The sequence below is a fragment of the Bos javanicus genome, chromosome X, assembly GCF_032452875.1.
Source record: "Bos javanicus breed banteng chromosome X, ARS-OSU_banteng_1.0, whole genome shotgun sequence".
Taxonomy (NCBI): domain Eukaryota; kingdom Metazoa; phylum Chordata; class Mammalia; order Artiodactyla; family Bovidae; genus Bos; species Bos javanicus.
The window spans coordinates 39,258,385-39,277,933 of NC_083897.1; the positions used below are offsets into that span (position 1 = coordinate 39,258,385).

Below are 19,549 nucleotides of genomic sequence, written 5' to 3' on the forward strand. Positions count from 1 at the left end.
TGCTACCTGCGGAGGTTGTAAGGGCAAAACAGAAATTCAAGGGTCTTATGCCTGAAGACTAGAGACGAGAACGACTCTAGACTCTCTAGAGTCTCTTTCTGAGACTAGAACGATTCCAGCTACTTTTGGTTATCCATTCACTTTGGATGAAGCATTGTTTCAGACGCCTCAAGGTGTAAATGTCTGTAATGTCGATTGGTAAAATTATGTCCTTATTGGAGATTACTCTTTCGCATAGTTCTGTGTTACTTTTGCAGTCTTTGTCTTCCTGTACTGCATTGCTGCTCTTCTGCTCTATGTTGGTTAAACAAACCTGCATCATGATAGTTGAAAGCTTTCCATGACTGACTTTGTAATTACTATTGTTGCCACTTTTTGTGGTTGGTGTGCACTTCAACTTGGGTTAAAGATCTTAAAGATACTAAAATAGCTACCAGTCACTATATTGTCCAGGAACTTAAGCCTTGTAATCTTCAAGAAGTGATGTGTCATTTTGTCTGTGACTAATATGGGATGCCTAAATGTATCTGTGATCTTTGGCTTTCTGAATATGCTACTTTGGGGAGGAAATGCATGGTTTGTGTACAAGGAGACCAGCTTTCACAGTCCACCAAATAATTCTACTTCTCAAGGAGGTATTCCTCCTCCAACTGGAATATAATTGAAGGGAGAAGTCCAATCTATGAAATAAGTGTCTATACCATGACCTGTTGTCAACATCTTAAGAAGCACTTTTTGTTTCTAAAAAAAGTAATGGTTTTTTCAATAAATTGATGGGTTTAAAATTTTTCTGCTTTGTTACATAAAACTTGTGCCTTTCCTACAAATTCAAGATGTAAACATATTCTCACATGTGAATTTTAAAATTCAGGGACCTATTATGAGATGATATACATTTTTAAATGAACAGTAAATTCTTCACTACATTGTTTTCCCTCCAAAGTGTTTACACCTTAAGCCTTAATGTATATCTTCACTCAGAAAACAGTTTTATTGTCATATCATAATAGTAAGAAAATCTCTATTGGAACATACACTCAGTTCAGTCTCTCAGTCATGTCTGACTCTTTGCAACCCCATGGACTGCAACATGCCAGGCCTCCCTGTCCATCACCAACTCTGGGAGTTTACTCAAACTCATGTCCATTGAGTCGGGGATTCCATCCGACCATCTCATCCTCTGTCGGCCTCTTGTCCTCCCACCTTCAATCTTTCCCAGCGTCAGGGTCTTTTCCAGTGAGTCAGTTCTTCACATCAGGTGGCCAAAGTATTGGAATTTCAGCTTCAACATCAGTCCTTCCAATGAATATTCAGGACTGATATTCTTTAGGATGGACTAGTTGGATCTCTTTGCAGTCCAAGGGATTCTCAAGAGTCTTCTCCAACACCACAGTTCAAAAGCATCAGTTCTTCGGTGTTCAGCTTTGTTTATAGTCCAACTCTCACATCCATACACAACTACTGGAAAAACCGTAGCCTTGACTAAACAGACCTTTGTTGGCAAAGTAATGTCTCTGCTTTTTAATGTGTTATCTAGGTTGGTCATAGCTTTTCTTCCAAGGAGCAAGAGTCTTTGAATTTCATGGCTGCAGTCACCATCTGCAGTGATTTTGGAGCCCAAGAAAATAAAGTCTCTCACTGTTCGTATTGTTTCCCCATCTATTTGCTATGAAGTGATGGGACCAGATGCCATGACCTTAGTTTTCTGAATGTTGAGTTTTCAGCCACCTTTTTCACTCTCCTCTTTCACTTTCATCAAGACACTCTTTAGTTCTTCTGTCTGCCATAAGGGTGGTGTCATCTGCATTTCTCAGGGTATTGATATTTCTCCTGGCAATCTTGATTCCAGCTTGTGCTTCCTCCTGCCCAGTGTTTCTCCTGATGTACTCTGCATATAAGTTCAATAAGCAGGGTGACAACATACAGCTTTGAGATAATCCTTTTCCTATTTGGACCCAGTCTGTTGTTCCATGTCCAGTTCTAACTGTTGCTTCCTGACCTGCATACAGATTTATCAGGAGGCAGGTCAGGTGGTCTGGTATTCCCATCTCTTTCAGAATTTTCCACAGTTTGTTGTGATCCACACAGTCAAAAGCTTTGGCATAGTCAATAAAGCAGAAATAGATATTTTTCTGGAACTCTCTTGCTTTCTTTATGATCCAATGGATGTTGGCAGTTTGATCTCTGGTTCCTCTGCCTTTTCTAAAATTACCTTGAACATCTGGAAGTTCATGGTTCATGTACTGTTGAAACCTGGCTTGGAGAGTTTTGAGCATTTCTTTGCTAGCATGTGAGATGAGTGCAATTGTGCAGTAGTTTGAACATTCTTTGACATTGCCTTTCTTAGGGATTAGAATGAAAACTGACCTTTTCCAGTCCTGTGGCCACAGCTGAAATTTTCAAATTTGCTGGCATATTGAGTTCAGCACTTTCACAGCATCATCTTTTAGGATTTGAAATAGCTCAACTGGAATTCCATCACCTGCACTAGCTTTGTTCATAGTGATGCTTCCTAAGGCCCACTTGACTTTGCATTCCAGGATGTCTGGCTCTAGGTGAGTGATCACACCATCGTGATTATCTGGGTCTTAAAGATCATTTTTGTACAGTTCTTCTGTGTATTCTTGCCACCTCTTCTTCTTTTTTTTAAAATTTAATTTTATTTTTTAACTTTACAATATTGTACTGGTTTTGCCATATATCGAAATGAATCTGCCACAGGTATACATGTGTTCCCCATCCTGAACCCTCCTCCCTCCTCCCTCCCCATACCATCCCTCTGGGTCATCCCAGTGCACCAGCCCCAAGCATCCAGTATCGTGCATCGAACTTGGACTGGTGACTCGTTTCATATATGATATTATATATATTTCAATGCCATTCTCCCAAATCATCCCACCCTCTCCCTCTCCCACAGAGTCCAAAAGACTGTTGTATACATCAGTGTCTCTTTTGCTGTCTCGTATACAAGGTTATTGTTACCATCTTTCTAAATTCCATATACATGCGTTAGTATACTGTATTGGTGTTCTTCTTTCTGGCTTACTTCACTCTGTATAATAGGTTCCAGTTTCATCCACCTCATTAGAACTGATTCAAATGTATTCTTTTTAATGGCTGAGTAATACTCCATTGTGTATATGTACCACACCTTTCTTATCCATTCATCTGCTGATGGACATCTAGGTTGCTTCCATGTCCTGGCTATTATAAACAGTGCTGCGATGAACACTGGGGTACACGTGTTTCTTTCCCTTCTGGTTTCCTCAGTGTGTATGCCCAGCAGTGGGATTGCTGGATCATAAGGCAGTTCTATTTCCAGTTTTTTAAGGAATCTCCACACTGTTCTCCATAGTGGCTGTACTAGTTTGCATTCCCACCAACAGTGTAAGAGGGTTCCCTTTTCTCCACACCCTCTCCAGCATTTATTGCTTGTAGACTTTTGGATTGCAGCCATTCTGACTGGCGTGAAATGGTACCTCATAGTGGTTTTGATTTGCATTTCTCTGATAATGAGTGATGTTGAGCATCTTTTCATGTGTTTGTTAGCCATTTGTATGTCTTCTTTGGAGAAATGTCTATTTAGTTCTTTGGCCCATTTTTTGATTGGGTCATTTATTTTCTGGAGTTGAGCTGTAGGAGTTGCTTGTATATTTTTGAGATTAGTTGTTTGTCCGTTGCTTCATTTGCTATTATTTTATCCCATTCTGAAGGCTGTCTTTTCACCTTGCTTATAGTTTCCTTTGTTGTGCAGAAGCTTTTAAGTTTAATTAGGTCCCATTTGTTTATTTTTGCTTTTATTTCCAATATTCTGGGAGGTGGGTCATAGAGGATCCTGCTGTGATGTATGTCGGAGAGTGTTTTGCCTATGTTCTCCTCTAGGAGTGTTATAGTTTCTGGTCTTACGTTTAGATCTTTAATCCATTTTGAGTTTATTTTTGTGTATGGTGTTAGAAAGTGCTCTAGTTTCATTCTTTTACAAGCGGTTGACCAGTTTTCCCAGTACCACTTGTTAAAGAGATTGTCTTTAATCCATTGTATATTCTTGCCTCCTTTGTCAAAGATAAGGTGTCCATATGTGCGTGGATTTATCTCTGGGCTTTCTATTTTGTTCCATTGATCTATATTTCTGTCTTTGTGCCAGTACCATACTGTCTTGATGACTGTGGCTTTGTAGTAGAGCCTGAAGTCAGGCAGGTTGATTCCTCCAGTTCCATTCTTCTTTCTCCAGATACCTTTGGCTATTCGAGGTTTTTTGTCTTTCCATACAAATTGTGAAATTATTTGTTCTAGCTCTGTGAAGAATACCGTTGGTAGCTTGATAGGGATTGCATTGAATCTATAAATTGCTTTGGGTAGTATACTCATTTTCACTATATTGATTTTCCAATCCATGAACATGGTATATTTCTCCATCTATTAGTGTCCTCTTTGATTTCTTTCCCCAGTGTTTTATAGTTTTCTATATATAGGTCTTTAGTTTCTTTAGGTAGATATATTCCTAAGTATTTTATTCTTTCTGTTGCAATGGTGAATGGAATTGTTTCCTTAATTTCTCTTTCTGTTTTCTCATTATTAGTGTATAGGAATGCAAGGGATTTCTGTGTGTTGATTTTATATCCTGCAACTTTACTATAATCATTGATTAGTTCTAGTAATTTTCTGGTGGAGTCTTTAGGGTTCTCTATGTATAGGATCATGTCATCTGCCAACAGTGAGAGTTTTACTTCTTCGTTTCCAATTTGGATTCCTTTTATTTCTTTTTCTGCTCTGATTGCTGTGGCCAAAACTTCCAAAACTATGTTGAATAGTAATGGTGAAAGTGGGCACCCTTGTCTTGTTCCTGACTTTAGAGGAAATGCTTTCAATTTTTCACCATTGAGGATAATGTTTGCAGTGGGTTTGTCATATATAGTTTTTATTATGTTGTGGTATGTTCCTTCTATTCCTGCTTTCTGGAGAGTTTTTTTTTTTTTATCATAAATGGATGTTGAATTTTGTCAAAGGCTTTCTCTGCATCTATTGAGATAATCATATGGTTTTTATTTTTCAATTTGTTAATGTGGTGTATTACAGTGATTGATTTGCAGATATTGAAGAATCCTTGCATCCCTGGGATAAAGCCCACTTGGTCATGGTGTATGATCTTTTTAATGTGTTGTTGGATTCTGATTGCTAGAATTTTGTTAAGGATTTTTGCATCTATGTTCATCAGTGATATTGGCCTGTAGTTTTCTTTTTTTGTGGGATCTTTGTCAGGTTTAGGTATTAGGGTGATGGTGGCCTCATAGAATGAGTTTGGAAGTTTACCTTCCTCTGCAATTTTCTGGAAGAGTTTGAGTACGATAGGTGTTAGCTCTTCTCTAAATTTTTGGTAGAATTCAGCTGTGAAGCCATCTGGACCTGGGCTTTTGTTTGCTGGAAGATTTTTGATTACAGTTTCAATTTCCGTGCTTGTGATGGGTCTGTTAAGATTTTCTATTTCTTCCTGGTCCAGTTTTGGAAAGTTGTACTTTTCTAAGAATTTGTCCATTTCTTCCACATTGTCCATTTTATTGGCATATAATTGCTGATAGTAGTCTCTTATGATCCTTTGTATTTCTGTGTTGTCTGTTTTGATCTCTCCATTTTCATTTCTAATTTTATGGATTTGATTTTTCTCCCTTTGTTTCTTGATGAGTCTGGCTAATGGTTTGTCAATTTTATTTCTCCTTTCAAAGAACCAGCTTTTGGCTTTGTTGATTTTTGCTATGGTCTCTTTTGTTTCTTTTGCATTTTTTTCTGCCCTAATTTTTAAGATTTCTTTCCTTCTACTAACCCTGGGGTTCTTCATTTCTTCCTTTTCTAGTTGCTTTAGGTGTAGAGTTAGGTTTTTTATTTTATTTTTTATTTTTTTAAAGAGACGGGGTCTCGCTATGCTTCTTGCTAGTGCCCAGCTAGAGTTAGGTTATTTATTTGACTTTTTTCCTGTTTCTTGAGGTATGCCTGTATTGCTATGAACTTTCCCTTAGGACTGCTTTTACAGTGTCCCACAGGTTTTGGGTTGTTGTGTTTTCATTTTCATTCATTTCTATGCAAATTTTTATTTCTTTTTTGATTTCTTCTGTGATTTGTTGGTTATTCAGCAGCATGTTGTTCAGCCTCCATATTGAAATTTTTAATAGTTTTTCTCCTGTACTTGAGATCTAATCTTACTGCATTGCGGTCAGAAAAGATGCTTGGAATGATTTCAATTTTTTTGAATTTACCAAGGCTAGATTTATGGCCCAGGATGTGATCTATCCTGGAGAAGGTTCCATGTGTGCTTGAGAAAAAGGTGAAATTCATTGTTTTGGGATGAAATGTCCTATAGATATCAATTAGGTCTAACTGGTCTATTGTATCATTTAAAGTTTGTGTTTCCTTGTTAATTTTCTGTTTAGTTGATCTATCCATAGGTGTGAGTGGGGTATTAAAGTCTCCCACTATTACTGTGTTATTGTTAATTTCTCCTTTCATACTTGTTAGCCTTTGCTTACATATTGCGGTGCTCCCATGTTGGGTGCATATATATTTATAATTGTTATATCTTCTTCTTGGATTGATCCTTTGATCATTATGTAGTTACCGTCTTTGTCTCTTCACAGCCTTTGTTTTAAGGTCTATTATATCTATATGAGTATTGCTACTCCTAATTTCTTTTGGTCCCTATTTGCATGGAAAATCTTTTTCCAGCCCTTCACTTTCAGTCTGTATGTGTCCCTGTTTTGAGGTGGGTCTCTTGTAGACAGCATATGTAGGGGTCTTGTTTTTGTATCCATTCAGCCAGTCTTTGTCTTTTGGTTGGGGCATTCAACCCATTTACGTTTAAGGTAATTACTGATAAGTATGATCCCATTGCCATTTACTTTATTGTTTTGGGTTCGAATTTATACATCGTTTTTGTGTTTCCTGTCTAGAGAATATCCTTTAGTATTTGTTGGAGAGCTGGTATGGTGGTGCTGAATTCTCTCAGCTTTTGTTTGTCTGAAAAGCTTTTGATTTCTCCTTCATATTTGAATGAGATCCTTGCTGGGTACAATAATCTGGGCTGTAGGTTATTTTCTTTCATTGCTTTAAGTATGTCTTGCCATTCCCTCCTGGCTTGAAGAGTTTCTATTGAAAGATCAGCTGTTATCCTTATGGGAATTCCCTTGTGTGTTATTTGTTGTTTTTCTCTTGCTGCTTTTAATATTTGTTCTTTGTGTTTGATCTTTGTTAATTTGATTAATATGTGTCTTGGGGTGTTTTGCCTTGGGTTTATCCTGTTTGGGACTCTCTGGGTTTCTTGGACTTGGGTGATTATTTCCTTCCCCATTTTAGGGAAGTTTTCAACTATTATCTCCTCAAGTATTTTCTCATGGTCTTTCTTTTTGTCTTCTTCTTCTGGGACCCCTATGATTCGAATGTTGTAGCGTTTAATATTGTCCTGGAGGTCTCTGAGATTGTCCTCATTTCTTTTAATTCGTTTTTCTTTTTTCGTCTCTGATTCATTTATTTCTACCATTCTATCTTCTAATTCACTAATCCTATCTTCTGCCTCTGTTTTTCTACTATTTGTTGCCTCCAGAGTGTTTTTGATTTCACTTATTGCATTATTCATTATATATTGACTCTTTTTTTACTTCTTCTAGGTCCTTGTTAAACCTTTCTTGCATCTTCTCAATCCTTGTCTCCAGGCTATTTATCTGTGATTCCATTTTGATTTCAAGATTTTGGATCAATTTCACTATCATTATTCGGAATTCTTTATCAGGTAGATTCCCTATCTCTTCCTCTTTTGTTTGGTTTGTTGGGCATTTATCCTGTTCCTTTACCTGCTGGGTAATGTGTTATGAGATGTCTATGGTTTTGGGGTGACTTTGGGCAGCCTGTATCTTGGAGCTCAGGGCTGTGTTCCTGTGTTGCTGGAGAATTTGCTTGGTATGTCTTGCCCTGGAACTTGTTGGCCCTTGTGTGGTGCTCGGTTTCAGTGTAGGTATGGAGGTGTTTGATGAGCTCCTGTCAATTAATGTTCCCTGGAGTCAGGAGTTCCCTGGAGTCAGGGTTTGGACTTAAGCCTCCTGCTTCCAGTTATTGGTCTTATTTTTACAGTAGTTTCAAAACTTCTCCTTCTATACAGCACCATTGATAAAACATCTACATTAAAGATGAAAAGTTTCTCCACTGTAAGGGTCACCCAGAGAGATTCACAGCGTTACATGGAGAAGAGAAGAGGGAGGAGGGAGTTAGAGGTGACCCGAATGAGATGAGGTGGAATCAATAGAGGAGAGAGCGGGCTAGCCAGTAATCACTTCCTTATGTGCACTCCACAACTGGACCACTCAGAGATGTTCACTGAGTTATACAGAGAAGAGAAGAGGGAGGAAGGAGACAAAAGTGGCCAGGAGGATAAAAGGGGGAATCAAAAGGAGAGAGACAGATCCAGCCAGTAATCAGTTCCCTAAGTGTTCTCCACCATCTGGAACACACAGAAATTCACAGAGTTGGGTAGAGTAGAGAGGGGTTAGGGAGGAGACACAGGCGACCTGGTGAAGAAAAAGGAGGGTCCAAAGGGGTAGAGAGCAGTCAAGCCAGTAATCTCATTCCCTAGTAAAAAATGGGTACTGAAGTCTGGGTTCTTAAAGATACAAAATTGGTAACAAATACATAAAAGCAAAAATTAAAAATCTAGAGTAGAGTTTGGAATTTCAAAAATACAGTGTTAAAGAAAAGAAGAAGGAAAAGAAAGAGAGAGAAAAAAAAACAAAAACAAAGTCACAAAAATTATAAAGAAAATGTAGGTACAAAATTGATAACAAATACCAAAAAGCAAAAGTTAAAAATCTAGAGCTTGGAACTTCAAAAATACAATGTTAAAAAAAAGAAGAAAAAGAAAGAGAGAAAACAAACAATCAAACAACAAACAAACAAAAACAAAGTCACAAAAATTATAAAGAAAATATTAATGAAAATAGAGAGGAAAAAATTATAAAGAAAATATAGGTACAAAATTGATAACAAATACCAAAAAGCATAAATTAAAAATCTAGAGTAGAGTTTGGAATTTCAGATATACAATGCTATATAAAAGAAGAAGAGAAAGAAAGAGAGAGAGAAAAAAAGTCACAAAATTATAAAAAAATATATAGGTACAAAATTGATAACAAATGCCAAAAAGCTAAAATTAAAAATCTAGAGTAGAGTTTGGAATTTCAAAAATACAATGTTAAAGAAAAGAAGGAAAAAAAAAACAAGGTCACAAAAATTATAAAAAATATATATATGAAGTTTGCTTTAAAAAAAAATAGGGTCTTTTTTTTTTGCAAAGTAATAGTAGGTTGTAAAATTAAAACTAAAGCAATAATAGAGGACTTAAAATTTTTTAAAAAATTAAAAAAAAAAGAAGAAAGAATGATCGTAAAAATAGTAAAAATATATCTAGGACTTTCTCTGGTTTTTTTGTGGGTATTGTTGGGTCAGTTCATTTTCGGCTAGTTCCTTGGTCCGACTTATATTTCTCAAGATCTATAGGCCCCTTCCTATGTAGTTGGTACTAACCACAAGGTTTTAATCTATTGCCTGTAGCTTCCAAGGCAGTTCCCTCTGTTATAGCTTCTTCTGTTTGCTGGTCTGTTCAGTGTCTGGTTTCCGCCCTGACACAAAGGGGATGGTGGTGGACACTTTTTTTTTTTTTAGGCTCACTTGTTCAGTTGCGCTGTTGGGAGGGAGGGACGCTGCAAACAAATAACACTGGCGTGTACTCGCAGTGCCTCAGCCACACTGGGCCTGCCCCCGCTCACGGCGTTTGTAGCCTCCCTGCCCACACTGCTCAGGCTCTAGGTTGCTCCGCCGGGAACCATCCATGGCCGGCCCTGGGCTGCCTGCACCTCCCACGTCTAAGCCTCTCAGGTTCTGGCACTCAAGTAGTCCTCAGAGGTGCAGACTCGGTTGGGCCTGCGTTTTTTGCCCTTCCCAGGTCCGAGCAGCTCAGGTGATGAGGTGTTTGGCGCGCGCGATTGCTGTGACTTATCGCCTCCCCGCCACTCGGTTATCTAGGTGTACAACTGGCGCACCTTCTCAGGCGCATGTTGACCGTCCAGACCCCCAAGAAGTTTTAGTTAGCAAAGAAGCCTGCTTACAGTTTTGTAGATAATGTCTCTTTGGGGCTGCGATTGCCCCCTTCCGGCTCTGGCTGCCTGTCACTGAAGGGGGATGGTCTGTAGCCGGCTATCTCTGTTCAGTCCTTTGTTCGTGCGCGGGCCTGGTGGTGTCTTAGGTTAGGGCTGGCTTTTCGCGTGGTAGATATCCCACAGTCTGGTTGCTAGCCCAAATTATTTTGCTCAGATAGTGCTCGGGGTTTTCAGGCCAGATCCTTACTCTAAGCGCTGCAGCCCGCGCTGTGCCTCCCTGCCCAGCCCCTGCTTGCTAGTGGCATGTGCAGGCGTCTGCGCTGCTTCTCTGCTGGGGGAGTTACCGTAGGGCTCGTAATCAGCAGGTTTTAATTGTTTGTTTATTTTTCCTCCCTATTATGTTGCCCTCTGTGCTTCCAAGGCTCAGCACAGATTAGGCAGTGAGAAGGTTTCCTGGTGTTTGGAAACTTCTCTCTTTTTAAGACTCCCTTCCCAGGATGGAGCTCCGTCCCTCTCTCTTTTGTCTCTTTTTTTTATCTTTCATATTTTTTCCTACCTCCTTTCGAAGACATGGGTTGCTTTTCTGGGTGCCTGATGTCCTCTGCCGGCATTCAGAAGTTGTTTTGTGGAATTTACTCGGCTTTTAAATGTTCTTTTGATGAATTTGTGGGGGAGAAAGTGCTCTCCCCGTCCTACTCCTCCACCATCTTAGCTCCTCCCCCCTTGCCACCTCTTCTTAATATCTTCTGCTTCTGTTAGGTCCATACCTTTTCTGTCCTTTATTTGAGCTCATCTTTGCATGAAATGTCCTTTGGTATCTCTAATTTTCTTGAAGATATCTCTAGTATTTCCCATTCTATTGTTTTCCTCTACTTCTTAGCATTGATCACTGAGGAAGGCTTTCTTATCTCTCCTTGCTATTCTTTGGAACTCTACATTCAAATGGGTATATCTTTCCTTTTCTCCTTTGCTTTTCACTTCTCCTCCATGCACAGCAATTTGTAAGGCCTCCTCAGACAACTATTTTGCCTTTTTGCACTTCTTTTTCTTGGGGATGAACTTGATCCCTGCCTCCGGTACAATGTCATGAACCTCTGTCCATAGTTCTTCAGACACATTGTCTATCAAGTCTAGTCCCTAGAATCTATTTCTCACCTCCACTGTATAATTGTAAGGGATTTTATTTAGATCATACCTGAATGATCTAGTGTTTCCCCCCCCCCCCACTTTCTTCAATTTAAGTCTGAATTTGGCAATAAGGAATTCATGATCTGAGCCACAGTCAGCTCCCATTCTCGTTTTGCTGACTGTATAGAGCTTCTCCATTTTTGGTTGCAAAGAATGTAATCAGTTTGATTTGGGTATTGACCATCTGGTGATGTCCATATGTAGAGTCTTCTCTTGTGTTGTTGGAAGAAGGTGTTTATGATGACTAGTGCTTTCTCTTGGCAAAACTCTGTTAGCCTTTGCCCTGCTTCATTCTGTAATCCAAGGCCAAATTTACCTGTTACTCCAGGTATCCCTTGACTTTTGCATTCCAGTCCCCTGTAATGAAAAGGATATCTTTTTGGGGTTTTAGTTCTAGAAGGTCTTGTAGGTCTTCATAGAACCATTCAACTTCAGCTTCTTCAGCATTACTGGTTGGGGCATAGACTTGGATTACCGTGATATTGAATGGTTTGCCTTGGAAATGAACACAGATCATTCTGTCATTTTTGAGACTGCATCCAAGTACTGCATTTTCGACTCTTTTTTTTTTTTTTTGACTGTGATGGCTACTCCATTTCCTCTAAGGGATTCTTGCCCACAGTAGTAGATATAAAGGTCATCTGAGTTATATTCACCAATTCCAGTCCATTTTAGTTCCCTACTTCCTAAAATGTCGATGATCATTCTTGCCATCTCCTTTTTGACCACTTCCAGTTTGCCTTTATTCATAGGAACATTCCAGGTTCCTCTGCAATATGGCTCTTTACAGCATTGGACTTTACTTCCAACACCAGTCACATCCATAGCTGGGTATTGGTTTTGCTTTGACTCCATCTCTTCCTCCTTTCTGGAGTTATTTCTCCACTGATCTCCAGTAGCAGATTGGGCACCTACCAACCTGGGGAATTCATCTTTCAGTCGACCCAATTTCCCCCTCAGTCAGTCTCTCCCATCAGGAAGCTTCCATAAGCCTCATATCCTTCTCCATTAGAGGGCAGACAGACTGAAAACCACAGTCACAGAAAACTAGCCAATTTGATCACATGGATTGCAGCCTTGTCTAACTCAATGAAACTATGAGTCATGCTGTGTGTAGCCTCCCAAGACAAATGGGTCATGGTGGAGGGTTCTGACAAAATGTGGTCCACTGGAGAAAGGAATGGCAAACCACTTCAGTATTCTTGCCTTGAGAACCCCATTAACAGTATGACCAACTTAGACAGCATATTAAAAAGCAGAGATATTACTTTGCCAGCAAAGGTCCATCTAGTCAGAACTATGGTTTTTCCAGTAGTCATGTATGGATGTGAGAGTTGGACCATAAAGAAGGCTGACTGCCGAAGAATTGATGCTTTTGAACTGTGGTGTTGCAGAAGACTCCTGAGAGCCCCTTGGACTGAGAGAAGATCAAACCTGTCAATCCTCAAGGAAATCAGTCCTGAATATTCATTGGATGGACTGATGCTGAAGCTGAAACTCCAATACTTTGGCCATCTGATGGTGAAGAACTGACTCATTGGAAAAGGCCCTGATGCTGGGAAAGGTTGAAGGCAGGTGAAGAAGGAAACAACACAGGGTGAGATGGTTGGATGACATCAGTGACTCGATGGACGTGAGTTTGAGCAAGCTCTGGGAGTGGGTGATGGACAGCGAGGCCTGGTGTGCTGCAGTCCATGGGGTCACAAAGAGTAGGACATGACTGAGCGAGTGACTAAACTGACTGCCTGACCATGTTCCAGGCATTGTGCTCAAAAATAAGCACAAAATAGGTCATTTCATCCTCACATATACTGCCATTTTCATCATGGTTATCTTTAGCAGTGGGATGATTGCTTTTCTTTTTTTTTTTATTTTCCACACTTGCCTATATTTTCTCTGTCTCTGACAGTCACTGTGGGTTACATTTGTAATAAAAAAAAATTAAGAAACATAGTCAGATATTGTTTAGAAAAAATTTTAATTAGTCCCCAAGTGACCTATTTTGCCAGTTTTAGTTAGCCTGTTTAAATCATTTGAGGTTGATGTTTCCTTTGAAAGTGCTGCTAATTAGCACCTTTTCTTGATGCAATTAGAAGCTCCATCATGGTGTCTCTCAGGTTCCTGAGCCTTGGGGCCCAGGCTAACCATTGGGGGGGGGCAAGGTGGCACAGCTCTGCCTGACTTTGTCACTTTGAGCCGCTGCCAAAAAGCAATCCTTTCTAAGTTGCACGCATAATGCTCATCGCACCTGGACAGGTGTTCCTCTAGAGGACAAGTGAGAGTTTGCTTCAGCAGTGTTTCATCACTATCACAGGAGCATCTTTTGCTCTTTTACTTCTTCCAAGTACATGTGTGTACATGCACATGTGTGGGTAAACACAGAAACCACACACCCACACCAGGCCGTGTTCACATGGCCCAGCACATCACAATCCCACCTGGCACAGACACTTCTGGGTGGTTATCAGTCAAGGCCTGCACCTTTTTGAATCAGAGAAGATTTGTTTGGAATAGAGTAAATATATTTGAAACAGATTAGGCATTATCTTTTACAACTAAGGCTAAGTGGTGATAGGGCCTGAGTGTATAAATTCAAGGAAGTTGATGGTTAAATCAGCAAGGATCTCTTTGCCAGATACTGAACGTCTTTCTTGAATTTCTGAGCTTCAAGTCAGTGCAGACACCTAAATCCAGATGTCCTGTAGGACCTGGACCCAGCCAGCCCCAGCTGACCTCACTCTATTTCTACCACTTCCCAATGCTTCCCTCTTCTTCCTTTATTGTTTCAATGACAGTCTTTTCCCACAGCCTCCTACTCTCTCCACTGCCATCTATCTAATCATGTTCAGTCATTAAGTTGTGTCTGACTCTTGGCAACCCCCTGAACTGCAATCCACCAGGCTTCTCTGTCCGTAGAATTCTCCAGGCAAGAATACTGGAGTGGGTTGCCATTTCCTCGCCTAGGAGATCTTCCTGACACAGGGAGCAAATCCACATGTCCTGCATCTCCTGCACTGGCAGGCAGATTCTTTACCACTGAGCCACCTGGGAAGCCCGTTCATCTAATCAATACCCTGAAGTATCCCTAGGCACTCACCCTAGGCTGCCTTTTACCAGTGTGGCATCATCTTTTACCTGATAGATTCTTGTACCCCTGCTCTCTCGGGAACCCCTCCTCTGATGGGAAAGTCAATGGGTTGTTATCACATCACCTAGGATCTCCCTCAACCCCTATAGACCCACACCCTGTCCTGTCCCACCCAAGAAGGTTCTCCTTCCTCCCTGGGTCACCACCCCTGTGCTGCCAGACCCCCATTTAATTGCCTGGAAGTGGTGGAACCCCCTATCTTTGCACCCCTGCCTATCAAAGGCCATTTGTATGTATGTGTGTGCATGCACATGAATACCTGGGTTGGGGCTGTCCTGCCTTCCTTGCATACCCAGCAAGGTCATGGTCAGCAACCCAAGGCTGTCATCCTGTCAGAGATGTTCCATTGTCTTAAGTGTGAACTGGACTGAGACGGTTATTAAAAAGAGGTCCAGAACTAAGAGGCATCTGAGCTGTGCCATAAAATGAAGGGGAGATGAATGGTGACAGTAGGTGAGGCTTCTCAGCAAGCGGACTGCTTGGGCAAAGGAGACTAGTTGGTACCTTAACTTCTCTAAAGTCTTTATTATGGACTTTTCACATCTACATACAAGGAGAGAGGACAGGATTAAAAAAAAAAAACAAAAAACTACCTATGTTTCACCCAGCTTCAACACTTGTCAACATTTCACTGGATTATTTTGAAAATAAGGAAGGATTTATGGGCAAGAAATAATATTTCTTGAAAAGATAAGAGGTATCTCTCTAAGTTTGTCTAATTAAAGGGGCGTCACAGGGCCCTGAAGCACAGGGCCTGAGTACAGTTGCAACGCAAAGGTTTTCTTGGTTGCTGTCTCTCTCTCTCTTTCACTTCTGTCCTCTGTGCACAGAGATTGAAATTAGTGATCACCTCACCTTCCCTTCGATCAACCTAGAATCATCATCAGGGTTCCTGCAAGGATCTCAGAATGTTATCCCACCCTGCCCCTCCAGGCTCTGACCTTCTTCAGGTCTGAGGGCACAGAAGGAAGCTCAGTTCCTGGGGAATTGGACAGGGCGATGTGAGAGGCCGGGGTACCACACCAGGATGTGGTAGTTCTCAACACCACTGATGCGGTGCCCTGCTTGCCAAGGCCACCTCCATATGTTGTCCCAAGCCATCCTCGTCACAGTCCTAGGAGGTGTGGAATAGTATCACCCCCATTGAATAACAACATGGGCCTCTCTTTCTGCAGAGCATCAATAGCACTGTACTGTCACTGGTCCATCAGCTCTTTTGGCAGAGCCTCTAGTGGATTCTCCCCTGTTACCTCCATCTTCTCTCAGTGACTTGCAGTGGCCTTGGCACAGGCCACAAAGCAAGTAGGACTGGACATGAGGAACAATTACCCACATGGTTCCTGCCCTTCAAGATCTGTCACTCCCACTGAGAAGTGCCCTCTGGTGACTCTGAGGGCCCCTTTGGGGCAGGAGATGGGGTCATCACCTAGGAATGATCAGGGGTGTGGTAGGAGCCATGAACTAAGGAGGGCAGGCAAGGTTGGCAATAATGGATGCTCATGGGGGCTTTGGGAGGGGGTTCAGTGAGGAATGCTTTGGAGGGGGGGTTAAACCGTCAGCAAGTGTATTGTTGACTGAACCTAAAGGCTACAGGCAGGCACTCATTGTGGTGGTTGAGTTGCCTAATGAAGGGTCATCAAGGACCCAAATCCTTTCCCTTCTCATCCTTCTAACAGCATGTGGGTGTTCCTAGGCTTGGTGGTGGGATTAACCACTCCTTTCTATGAAGTAATAGCTTGTAACCATGGTATTAAAATAATTTGCTTTATTTTAGTCTTTTGGCCAGACAAACATTCGATAACACCCCAGAGCCGCCCCATCTAAGAAAACATTAGGGTTTGTTCTATCTCCGACCACAGGAAAGGGCACAGTAAGGTCCAGGCACCTGAAGAACCTCAGAACAGCCCTCAGGAGGAGGCACAGAGCTGCAAGGGGTGCAGTGAGATGACCATATGGGCTCTTGCACGTGGACCTCCGTTCCCTGTCCCCCTGCATGGGACCACCACCTGCTCCGGTCATGTCTCTCCAGGAGTCTCTTGAGGGCACCCTTGACTTCCTTATTCCTCGGACTATAGATCATAGGGTAGAGCATGGGAGTGATGTTGGTGTAGATTAAGGACACAGTTTTGTCCTGTTCTGGGGTGTAGCATGACCTGGGGCGAATGTAGATGAATATTGCACAGCCGTAGTGCAGAAGGGAGACCAGTAGGTGCCCAGCACAGGTGGAGAAGGCTTTGTTCCTGCCCTTAGCCAAGTGGATTCTGAGGATGGCAGTGATAATGAACCCATAGGAGAGCAGGATCAGCAGGAAGGGAATCAACAGGATGAGCAGGCAAACAAGGAAGAACCACTCTCTCCTTTTAAGTCTGATATGTAGTACTTTCATTGCAATTCAGCTTCAAATATTTCACAATGTCTCCTCTATTACTGGCACTTTACCAGTGAGTTATTCAGGAGTGCATTTTAAGGTCCCAAATGTATGTTTGTTTGACTTTATCATTTTAATGTTGCTTCAAATTTAATTGAATAATTGTCAGAGAACATAGTCTGTATGGTGTTGATTCTTTGAAATTTGTGCAAATATCTTTCATCACATAGTATGTGGTCTATTTTTGTAATTGTCCCCTGTGCAATTAGGAAAAAATCTTTATCTCTAGTGGATGCAGGGTTTTTACATGACTTTCAGATTGTTGTTTAAATCCTCTGTGTCCTTACCAATATTTTGTGTTTGGTCCATTTCTGGTAGAAGTGGGTTAAATGTACTATGATTTGCATTCTTTTTGTGAGTAAAACTGTTTATTTACTTGCCTTTTAAATTAAAAAAATTATACAAATGTGATCATATTAAACATTCTGCAGGTTTTTTTTTGTAAAAGTTTACTGTGCACACAGTAAGACAGCTTGCAAAAAGACAGCTTGCAAACCAGAAGCACTCAAAACATGAAACAAGGCTCAGGGGTATATTGTTATAAGGCAACTTATGTAGTGAGGAAATTCTTCACAGTGGTTGGTTATAATATTAGGATTTTTAGTTCGGTTCAGTTGCTCAGTCATATCCAGCTCCGCAACCCATGGACTGCAGTATGCCAGTCTTCCCTGTTCGTCACCAACATCCAGAGCTTGCTCAAATTCATCTCCATCGAGTCAGTGATGCCATCCAACCATCTCATCCTCTGTCATCCCCTTCTCCTCCAGCCTTCAATCTTTTCCAGCATCAGGGTCTTTTCTAATGAGCCAGTTCTTCACATCAAGTGGCCAAAGTATTAGAGTTTCAGCTTCAGCATTAGTAATTCCAGTGAATATTCAGGACTGATTTCCTTTAGGATTGACTGGTTGGATCTCCTTGCAGTCTAAGGGACTTTCAAGAGTCTTCTCTAACACCATAGTTCAAAACCATCAACTCTTTGGTGCTCAGCTTTCTTTATGGTCCAACTCTCATATCCATACATGACTGCTTGAAAAACCATAGCTTTGACTGGACAGACCTTTGTTGGCAAAGTAATATCTCTGCTTTTTAAATATATTGTCTAGGTTAGTCATAACTTTTTTTCCAAGGAGCAAGCGTCTTTTAATTTCACGGCTGCAGTCACCATCTGCAGTGATTTTGGAGCCCAAGAAAATAAAGTCTTTCACTCTTTCTATTGTTTCCCCATCTATTTGTCATGAAGTGATGGGACTGGATGCCATGATCTTAGTTTTCTGAATGTTGAGCTATAAGCCACCTTTTTCACTCTCTTCTTTCACTTTCATCAAGTGGCTCTTTAGTTCTTCTTTCTGCCATAAGGGTGGTGTTCTCTGCATATCTGAGGTTATTGATATTTCTCCCGGGAATCTTGATTCCAGATTGTGCTTCATCCAGCCCGGCATTTTGCATGATGTACTCTGCATATAAGTTAAATAAGCAAGGTGATAATATACAGACTTGATGTACACATTTCCCATTTTGGAACCAGTCTGTTGTTCCATGTCCAGTTCTAATTGTTGCTTCGTGACCTGCATACAGATTTCTCAAGAGGTAGGTCAGGTTGTCTGGTAATCCCAAGTCTTTAAGTATTTTCCACAGTTTATTGTAATCCACACAGTCAAAGGCTTTAGCATAGTCAATGAAGCAGATGTAGATTTTTTTTCTGGAATTCTCTTGCATTTTCTATGATCCAGCAAATGTTGGCAGTTTGATCTCTGGTTCCTCTGCCTTTTCTAAATCCAGCTTGAACATCTTGAAGTTCTCGGTTCACATACTTTTGAAGCCTCACTTGGAGAATTTTGAGTGTTACTTGGATGGCATGTGAGATGAGTGCAATTGTGCGGTAGTTTGAGCATTCTTTGGCATTGCATTTCTTTGGGATTGGAATGAAAACTGACCTTTTCCAGTCCTGTGGCCACTGCTGAATTTTCTAAATTTGCTGGTATATTGAGTTCAGCACTTTCACAGCATCCAATCTTTTAGGATTGGAAATAATTCAACTGGAATGCCATCACCTCCACTAGCTTAGTTCGTAGTGATGCTTCCTAAGGCCCACTTGACTTCTGACTCCAGAATGTCTGGCTCTAGGTGAGTGATCACACCATCATGGCTATCTGGGTCATGAAGATCTTTTTTGTACAGTTTTTCTGTGTATTCTTGCCACCTCTTCTTAATATCTTCTGCTTCTGTTACATCCATACTGTTCCTGTCCTTTATTGTGCCCATCTTTGCATGTAATGTTCCCTTGGTATCTCTAATTTTCTTGAGGAGATATCTAGTCTTTCCCATTCTATTGTTTTTCACTATTTATTTGCATTGATCAAGGGGAAGGCTCTCTTATCTCTCCTTGCTATTCTTTGGAACTCTGCAATTCATATGGGTATATCTTTCTTTTCTCCTTTGCCTTTAGCTTCTCTTTTCTCAGCTATTTGTAAGGCCTCCTCAGACAACCATTTTGCCTTTTTGCATTTCTTTTTCTTGGGGATGGTCTTGATCACTGCCTCCTGTACAGTGTCACAAGCCTCTGGTCACAATTCTTCAGACACTCTGTATATCAAATCGAATCCCTTGAATCTATTTCTCACTTCCACTGTATAATTGTAAGGGATTTGATTTAGG

At 40.9% G+C, this 19,549-nt stretch overlaps 1 pseudogene; it reads left to right on the plus strand.

Annotated features, from left to right (window-relative positions):
* Positions 1-215: 215 nt before the first annotated feature.
* On the plus strand, positions 216-691 carry LOC133242249 (synaptophysin-like protein 1; annotated as a pseudogene).
* The last annotated feature ends 18,858 nt before the right edge of the window (positions 692-19,549 follow it).